This window comes from Triticum dicoccoides, chromosome 6B, assembly GCF_002162155.2.
Source record: "Triticum dicoccoides isolate Atlit2015 ecotype Zavitan chromosome 6B, WEW_v2.0, whole genome shotgun sequence".
Taxonomy (NCBI): Eukaryota; Viridiplantae; Streptophyta; class Magnoliopsida; order Poales; family Poaceae; genus Triticum; species Triticum dicoccoides.
Window position 1 is genome coordinate 299,044,761 of NC_041391.1, and position 8,338 is coordinate 299,053,098.

The window sequence follows — 8,338 nt, forward strand, 5'->3', positions numbered from 1 at the left end:
AGTTGGCGGCGAGCGCATGGCGAACGTTGTCCATCCCTTCCTTGTTGATCACCGTAGACTGCTCGAGGGCAGGCTCCAAGGCCGGTGGAGGGGGACCTACCGGCGCGCGCGACCTCACCTTCTTCCTCCTTGGCTTGGGAGCCATGGCGAATCCCAGGAGAGAGAAAGGCGCCGGCACCAGATCTACAGATGCGCAACGCGATTGGGGAGGAAGAAACAAGAGCTGGGCATGGTACACCATGAAGGGTGAGTTGCTCTGACAGTGGGCGGCTGCTGGGTCTACCGGATATCAAGGCGGCGCGGGGAAGTGAAGACACCACGTCCCATCAACCGCCACATGTCTTCAGGGCCGCAGGCTATTAGGGCCCGTGGCGCTCCGCCCTTGCCCCTTGGCTTCACCTGGAAGCCAAGTCCGAGCGTGCCTTGGGACCGGGGGCTATTGTCGGCGTCTTGGACTTGGGGGTATCCAGTCCTGCCTACCTGCGGCCCACCACGTGGCTCCATCAACGGCCTGATACGGCCCAGCTTCAACAGCAACACAACAAGACCCTCGCGAGGGGCCAAGCCTCGCGAGGCGGACGACACCGAGACCACCGAAGGAGTTGTCCTCCTCAGGAGGGCTCCTGAGGGGTAGAGAGATCTATGCAGCTACCTCATGAGGTTCAGCTGACGTGAGCCATGATGACCAAGGCCAGGCGGGCGCCAAGAGGGCGCCAGGCGGGCGCAGAGTGCAGGTTTCCTCTTCAGTGCAAGGGAGGCAAGCCATAGGCGCGGAGTCCCAAGGAATCAGCCAAAGGTTTCCATTCTGGTGCAACAAGACCAAGACCGCCAGGACGGCAGGACGGAGGTCATCACCGAGCCCACTGTAGCGTCATAGCCAGAGGCTTTTCACAGGCGAAGACTACTTTTGTTAGGATAGACTTTACTACTTGTCCCCTTTCAAGTCCCGCCGTTGTGGAATCCCTTCCCGCTCATATTTGGGAGGAGGACCAAGGCACTATATATAGGGCTTAGCCACCACCATAGAGGGGGGTCGAGGGATCGATAGATTCCTTCCCGAGCAATGGACTAGCCCAAGAACACCTCACCTCCTGAGGCTTGTTCATCCTTGTACTAGTTCATCCATAGCCCCTCGAGGCAATCCACCACACCACACTAGAGTTGGGTATTACACCACAACGGTGGCCGGAACTAGTATAAACCTCTGTGTCTTTGTGTCTTTGTGAGCTTTGCGCGCTAGGCTAGGGAGGACCGCAAGTAGGCAGGCTGGGCAGGTTGAGATCTCTGCACGCACCCAAGTGTTGGAACCTCTCACAGGTTGCCGGACCCCGATATCTGACATTTGGCGCGCCAGGTAGGGGTCGAACCTATGGCCTTCCGCTTAGGAAACGGGTCGGGGGCTCGGGGGCTCCCCTGGGCTGGGTGGCGCCCCAAGCTGACGTGGAAGTGAGGTGTTCGAACCTCTCACGGGTTGCCGGACCCAGAAATCCGACATTTGGCGCGCCAGGTAGGGATCGAACCTACGACCTTCCGCTTAGGAAATGGAAGGCCTAAGGAGGAGCTCATGTAGGTAGACCCGGCCGGTGGCTCCAGAGCTGCTGCTGGCGACGAGAAACCCACCAATGGCTCTGGGGCCGTGAGCCAGGAGGCCACACCGGGCGTCCCTGCCCTCGGGACCTCTGCTCCAGATATCACACCAAGCGCTCCCCCTCCTGAGGATCGCCCGCCGGGGCCAGGTCGGCGCCACATGTGCCTTGAGTCGCTCCTGAAGAGGAAAAGGTCCCTGTGCCACGATGATGGCACCCGCCGGCCGCTGAAGCCGAGGAGATATGTGGCCGCCGATGAGTAAGTACCTTCACTCTTGATCTCCGAGTGTAGTACGCTTTCTCATGGCTGGGGTTTTGCAGGATCTTCATGAAGAGCAAACCTCGGGAGGCGGAGCCTCCCACGAGCCCCAGTGTGGCGTGGACGTGCAGCCCCCAGCGCCCTGAGCCTGCGCAGGGTATGAGCCTGGCTCCCCCCAGCCCGACACCGCGAGGGTGCACCGGAACCGAGCCCCATGCCCTGTCCCCATGATTCTGTCCGCGAGTTGAAGGGTGCGCAGGTGATCCTCCCTCTCGTCCTTGCCGGCAAGGGGGCATCCTCCAGGCAGCCTTCGTCTTCAAGCCACGGGGCCCTGCCAGCCAGCCCCCAGCTGGCGACTGGCGGAGCCCTCGGCGCCTCCCAAGCGACCTCTGGAGCCGGTGAAGGTCTTGGCGATGAGCTCATGCTTTCTCGTGGGTGCAGTACGGTGTGCTTCGGGTTCTTTGGTGAGGCGATGCGTGTGATGATCCATCTGAGTGGGGAGCTCGCCAATGTCGACACCAGGCTTGAAGCAGAAAACTGCAGCTTGGAGGGAGAATGGCAACGGCTGAAGGTGGCCATCAACCTTGGGAAGCTTCAGTGTGACAAGGCCGAAGTGCGCGCGGAGGCCTCACTCACATCTTCTCGAGAAGCTCGTGCTCGTGCCATAGAAGAGGCCAAGGCAGCCAACCACCATCGCGAGGCAGCTGAGGAGCAGGAGCAGGATCTTCTGTCTTCGAGTGCTGCCCTACTGCGCGAAATCGAGGAGCAGCGTGCCCTGCTGGCCTCCTCGCCAGGTGAGGTGGCCCTTGCCGAGGCGGAGCTCCTGAGGCTCCATGAGGACTTGACACTAGAGGTCGTGGATCATAGCTTGGCGCTGGACAGGCTGGAGGTGAGGGAGCGACAGGTCGCTGCGGCTGAGGATGTTGTCGCCGCCCGAGAAGCTCAGGTCCAGGTGGAGGTGGAGGAGGAGGTGGCGAAGGCACGTGCTGAACTTGCCGAGGGGCACTGCCTGGACCTGGAGCTGCTCAAGGATGAGTTTGAGGGCCGGACCTCCGTCCTAAGGACCAAGCTGCAGGCGATGAAGCAGCGTGAGGGCGCTGCCCGGGCGGCCCTGGCTTCTTCTAAATCTGCCCTAGATTTTGCTCACGTCGAGATGTCCTCTCTCCGGAAGCAGGCCGAGGAGGCCGCCTCCCTCCTGGAGAAGGCTTCGAGTGAGAACTGCCGCCGCCAGACGCTGGAGCACGAACATGGCGCCATGCTCCAGGGTCTGCATACCAGAGCAAACAACGCCTTGGGTGCCATTTGTGACGAGAGCGCTCCCCACCCGCATGAGAGCAATTATGCCAGCCATCTCCGCTTCTTCATCGATGTCATGACCCGCTTGGAGGATCAGGCCGCAAAAGCCCGCCAGCTCGTTGAGGAGAGGAGCCGGAGCCTCCTTGGGCGCGCGCTCTCGCGCCTCTTCAGCAACCTCCTGAACCTCGACTCCCACTTCGACTTCAGCACCGTGCTTAGGGATGGCACCCGCCGGGTTTGGGTACGGGTGGAGCTACCCCATACCCTTACCCGTCACCCGAAACTTTACCCATCACGCGTACCCATACCCGTCGATGGGTACAACTTTTTCCCATACCCATCACCCGACAGGGTAAATGGGTACCCGCGGGTAAAATTACCCAGATTTGCAACACATCAATTTGAGCAATACATAGTCATAAACAACAACTTATAATAACAACACGATCTTCATCTTCATACATTTGGGCAGATGTATCATCGACCCATTCAAAAGGAACATCTACTTGGATGTTGGTGCTTGTATCACTGCAAAAGTCAATGTTCACGTACATGAATAAATCACATCATCTATATATGAAAAACATATTTCTGCGAAAATAAAATATTTGTATTCAATCATCACACCAAAATTTCATATTTATCATGTATATCATGCATCTCTATGCAGAAATCAAGGGTAATGTGTACTGATGTACATGAATATATTGCAGAACATACATACAAAAGTAATTATTGTTGGAAACAAAATATTCCATACTTAATCGGTCGCTTGCGTGCTGAGCTAGATGTGCGTATAGTTTCAACAAATATATTCAAATTGTAAGATAAGGCTCGTTATCATAAAATCATAAACAAAATCGAAACTCACCTAGCCAAAATAGCCTTGCTCGTGTTCTTGTGCGCGAGGTCCCTTGCAGATCGACCATTGCTAAGCAGGCTAGGGCATCGCTGGTTCACGGATGTCTCAGATCTAGTGTTGTGACGGTGCTACTTGGACCCCGGAGCACGAGGTGGCCGACCTTGACGTCGGCGTTGATTCTTTCCTGGTGCGCGGAGGTGTAAGGCATCATCTGACGATAGGGTTGGGCTTGCGCTCGAGGTAGGTGTGCCATGCTCCTGGCCATGGTGGTCGCCGAGCTGCAGCTCAACCTCGTGGTTCTCGTCCATGTGCGAGCTCTGGAGGACATGAACAAGGTGGTGGTGCAAGGCAGCAAGCGATCGGAGGCGCTAGCGGTTGTAGGCGGCGGCGAGAAGATGAGATCGATCTACTGGATGCTATGAGCCTGTGAGGTAATTCTGGATGTCAATCACGGTGATATAGCCATATAAGGAAGGGGGCAATTCTATACATAAATCAATCACCTAGATATGCTTTTTTAGAATCAATCATCTACTAGATACGTATCACGTATGGGATTCTGAATGTAGGCTTGTGGCTTCGTTGTAGGCTAGCTGTGGCATTTATGTAAAAATCATTTAATATGTTGCTAAATAATATTTATTGCCTATTAATTAAATAATATGCAGGTCTGTGGGTACATGGGTATGGGTTATACTAAACCATACCCGTACCCGCTATACCCAATGGGTTTTAAATTTTCCTACTTGTGTACCCGCGGGTATTTTTCTGACTCGTACCCTTGCCCTAATAGGGTTTTTACCCGCCGGGTACATGGGTAATGGGTACCCATTGCCATCCCTAACCGTGCTAGCCCCCGTGCCTGCGGCCACCCAAGACAAGCTTGCCAAGTGGGTGGACGGTAACGTGGATGCTCTAGTGAAGGAGCTGACTCCTGAGGACGACACGGCCGTGCTCGTAGCCAAAGGAGCTGGCGCGGGTGGAGATGATGAGGAGGGCGGCAGCTTCAGCACAAGAAGCGTGGATGGGAGTGGCGAGGAAGGCACATCCAGTTAGGCATGTATTTCTTTTGCTTTGACCTGTACAAAGAAAACACGAACGTATCCTTGTGAGAGCATTTTGGAAAGGGGGGGCTTATGATATATGAGATTGCTGAATGCTTTTGAAGTAGCGCCCGGAGGGGGGCCCAACAGGGTTGCAGGCCGATGAACGGGATAGTTGATTTTGACTTATCTTGGGTTTCATGGGTCTTGAGTGAGGCCTAATGCCGCGGCAGCACCCCTTCTCCTGAGGCGAGCCTGCAGCTTGCTTGCGAGGCCCTGCGCCTCTTGAGGGGCATGCTGGCCTACCGTAGAGTGCCTCTTGAGGGGCCAACTGCCAGATTGTGGCAAGGTGGGCGCGCGGGGCGGCCGCACTTCCGAGCCCCCGAGGGGAGCGATCAGCGCCAGCGCGTACACCGTACCCAGCCCCCGCTCACGAGGTGCTAGAGGGCAGGGTAGCAGTCACGAGCTCCTAGAAAAGAACGCAAGAACTAAAGGCAAGAGAGCGACACGAGAAAAGAAAACTCCCCCCGTTTTATAAATGCACAGAAGACACACAACTTCAAAAAGTCGGCAAGCGAGTAAAAAAAGGAGAGGCAAAAGGCAGCCGGCCGCATCCGGCGCCTAACTGATCTTCAACCTTCAGTCTTCGGTCTTCTCACTAGCGCGGAGCTAAGTGCTTCCACTGGCTGGGCATAGTCATTGGGGACAGTGTCGACGGCCAGCGCAGAGCATGGTGCTTCCACTAGGACGTGGGTGGGAGCCCCCGTGAGGCCCCAGGGCAGCCCTCAGGAGACTCCGGGGCGTGTACAACCCCACTCATTATTACGTGAGAGTGTCACGAGCGGAGACCTTCACAGGCCGAGCCTTGCTTCATGTCGCCCGACGAGGACCCCGCGCGTGCGCCGCCCCTGACCATCGTTGGGGAGACCGGAAATCAGGACAAGACCAAGGGGTGAAGGGGACGCTGACGGCGTCCTCGGCGATCGTAGGCCCCCTACCGAGGGGAAGGGCTCGCCGGCGCCTTCCCAGCAGGGAACCTACCTCCAAGTCGGATCCTGCTCCCCGCAGTGCGAGGAGGGCCCTGCCACTGGGCTCCCCCCGCGCTGCTCCCAACGTCCTTCGCGCTCCTGAGAGGAGCCCGTCGCCCTGAGGGTCCTGGTGGTCGTCGCGTCTTGGTTTACCTGCAATCCATGGTCAGTGTAGGCGTGCCCCTGCGGCGCTAAATGTACCCAGAGGCTGCCGCCGTTGGGGACATTGGCAGGGCTTGACGGTGGTTCGAAGGAGAGCTCGGCCTCGTGTATGTCCAGCACCCAGCCTGGCATGGGCGATCGGCTGGGGCCCTCTCCTAGCAAATGCCTTGGATCCATCGCGACGGGAACGTAGGCTTCCGGGATACTCGCGCCAGGGGCGCCGCCCGGCCGCCTAACGCTCCCGCCCCCTTCTATCATTCTCTGGTCCTGCTGGCCACAGGCTGGTGCTCCAACACGGCCCCTAGTGGTGTCATCCGAAGTAGCCCCGTGCCGAGGGGGCACGTTCGAGGCGGCGTGGGCTGCTCCACAAGGCTGGTTAGCATCGAGAGGCTCTCCGTGGTCCCTGGGAGAGGGCGCGTGGCTGTGTCGAGGATGAGCATGCACCCCCACCATTGCCTGCGACATGGGAAGGGTGCAGAACGGCACCGCCCCCCTGCACGCCGCATCTAGCAGCTCGTGGACCCGCTCCAGCAGGGCATCGCGGCCGCTCTCAAGCAGCCTGCAGCGCAAAAGCTCATGAGCCACGATGACTGTCGACCGCTTGTTCACTTATTCCCTGCGTGAGTGCGGAGCAGTTGCTGCAGTGTAGTTCGCAGATCGCGCAGCTGCGCGGCTGTGGTGCAGCACCAGAGGAGAAGCCTGTGCCGCGCACCCCTCATGGCCGGTTGCCCCCAGCGGAACGCGGGCCACGAGCAGGGCGGAGTGGAGGTCTTCTTTGCTGGTGGGTGCCACCGAGGAGGTCTGGACGACCCAGTGCTCGATGTGGGCTCTCGGGGCGTCGGGCATGGCATCGGTGGAGCGGAGGAGGACTGGTCGACAGAAGTGGAGATCCGACGCACCCCTACCTGGCGCGCCAAATGTCAATTTTGGGATCCGGCAACCCGTGAGAGGTTCAAACACTAGGGTGCATGCGGAGATCTCAACCCGTCCAACCTGCCTACTCGCAATCCTCCCTAGCCTAGCGCGCAAAGCTCACAGAGACACAAAGACACAGAGACTTATACTAGTTCGGGCACCGCTATGGTGTAATACCCCACTCTAGTGTGGTGTTGTGGATTGCCTGGAGGGGCTATGGATGAACTAGTACAGGGACGAACAAGCCTCAGGAGGTGAGGTGTTCTTGAGCTGGTGTGTTGCTTTGGAGGGAATCAATCGATCCATCGATCCCCCTCTATGGTGGTGGCTAAGCCCTATATATAGTGCCTTGGTCCTCCTCCCAAATATGAGCGAGAAGGGATTCCACAACGGCGGGATTTGAAAGGGGACAAGCAGTACAGTCTATCCTAACAAAAGTAGTCTTCGTGTGCGAAAAGCCTCTGGCTATGACGCTGGAGTGGGCTCAGTGATGACCTCCGTCCTGCCGTCCTGGCAGTCTTGGTCTCGTTGCACCAAAATGGAAACCTTTGGCTGATTCCTCGGGACTCTGCGCCTACGGATTGCCTCCCTTGCACCGAAGAGGAAACCTACGCTCTGCGCCCGCCTGGCACCCGCCTGGCCTTGGTCGTCATGGCTCATGTCAGCTGAACCTCATGAGATAACTGCATAGATCTCTCTACCCCTCAGGAGCCCTCTTGAGGAGTCCAACTCCTTCGGGGGTCTTGGCATCATCTGCCTCACGAGGCTTGGCCCCTCGCGAGGGTCTTGTTGTGTTGTTGTTGAAGCTGGGTCGTATCAGGCCGTTGATGGAGCCACGTGGTGGGCCGCGGGCAGGCAAGACTGGATACCCCCAAGTCCAGGACGCTGACAGTACCAGCGACCCTGGCACTTCTGAGGCTAGGGATGGCAATGGCAGGCCACGATGCCATAAAACAAGCATTGAAACAATAATGAAGATACATGGGATACGTCAGTAAACGCCGGATTCAGTGGCTCAAACCCGGTCAGTTGAAGAAGTCATTCAAAGGTAATAGGGACGGCCCATCCAACTTGGACAAAGTACTAGAGCGACCTTGCGGGATTCATGGCACCCCTGACAAGCCTGCCAACCACACCAACAGGAATTGCTGGGTTTTCAAGCAGGCTGGCAAATTAAATGCTGAACA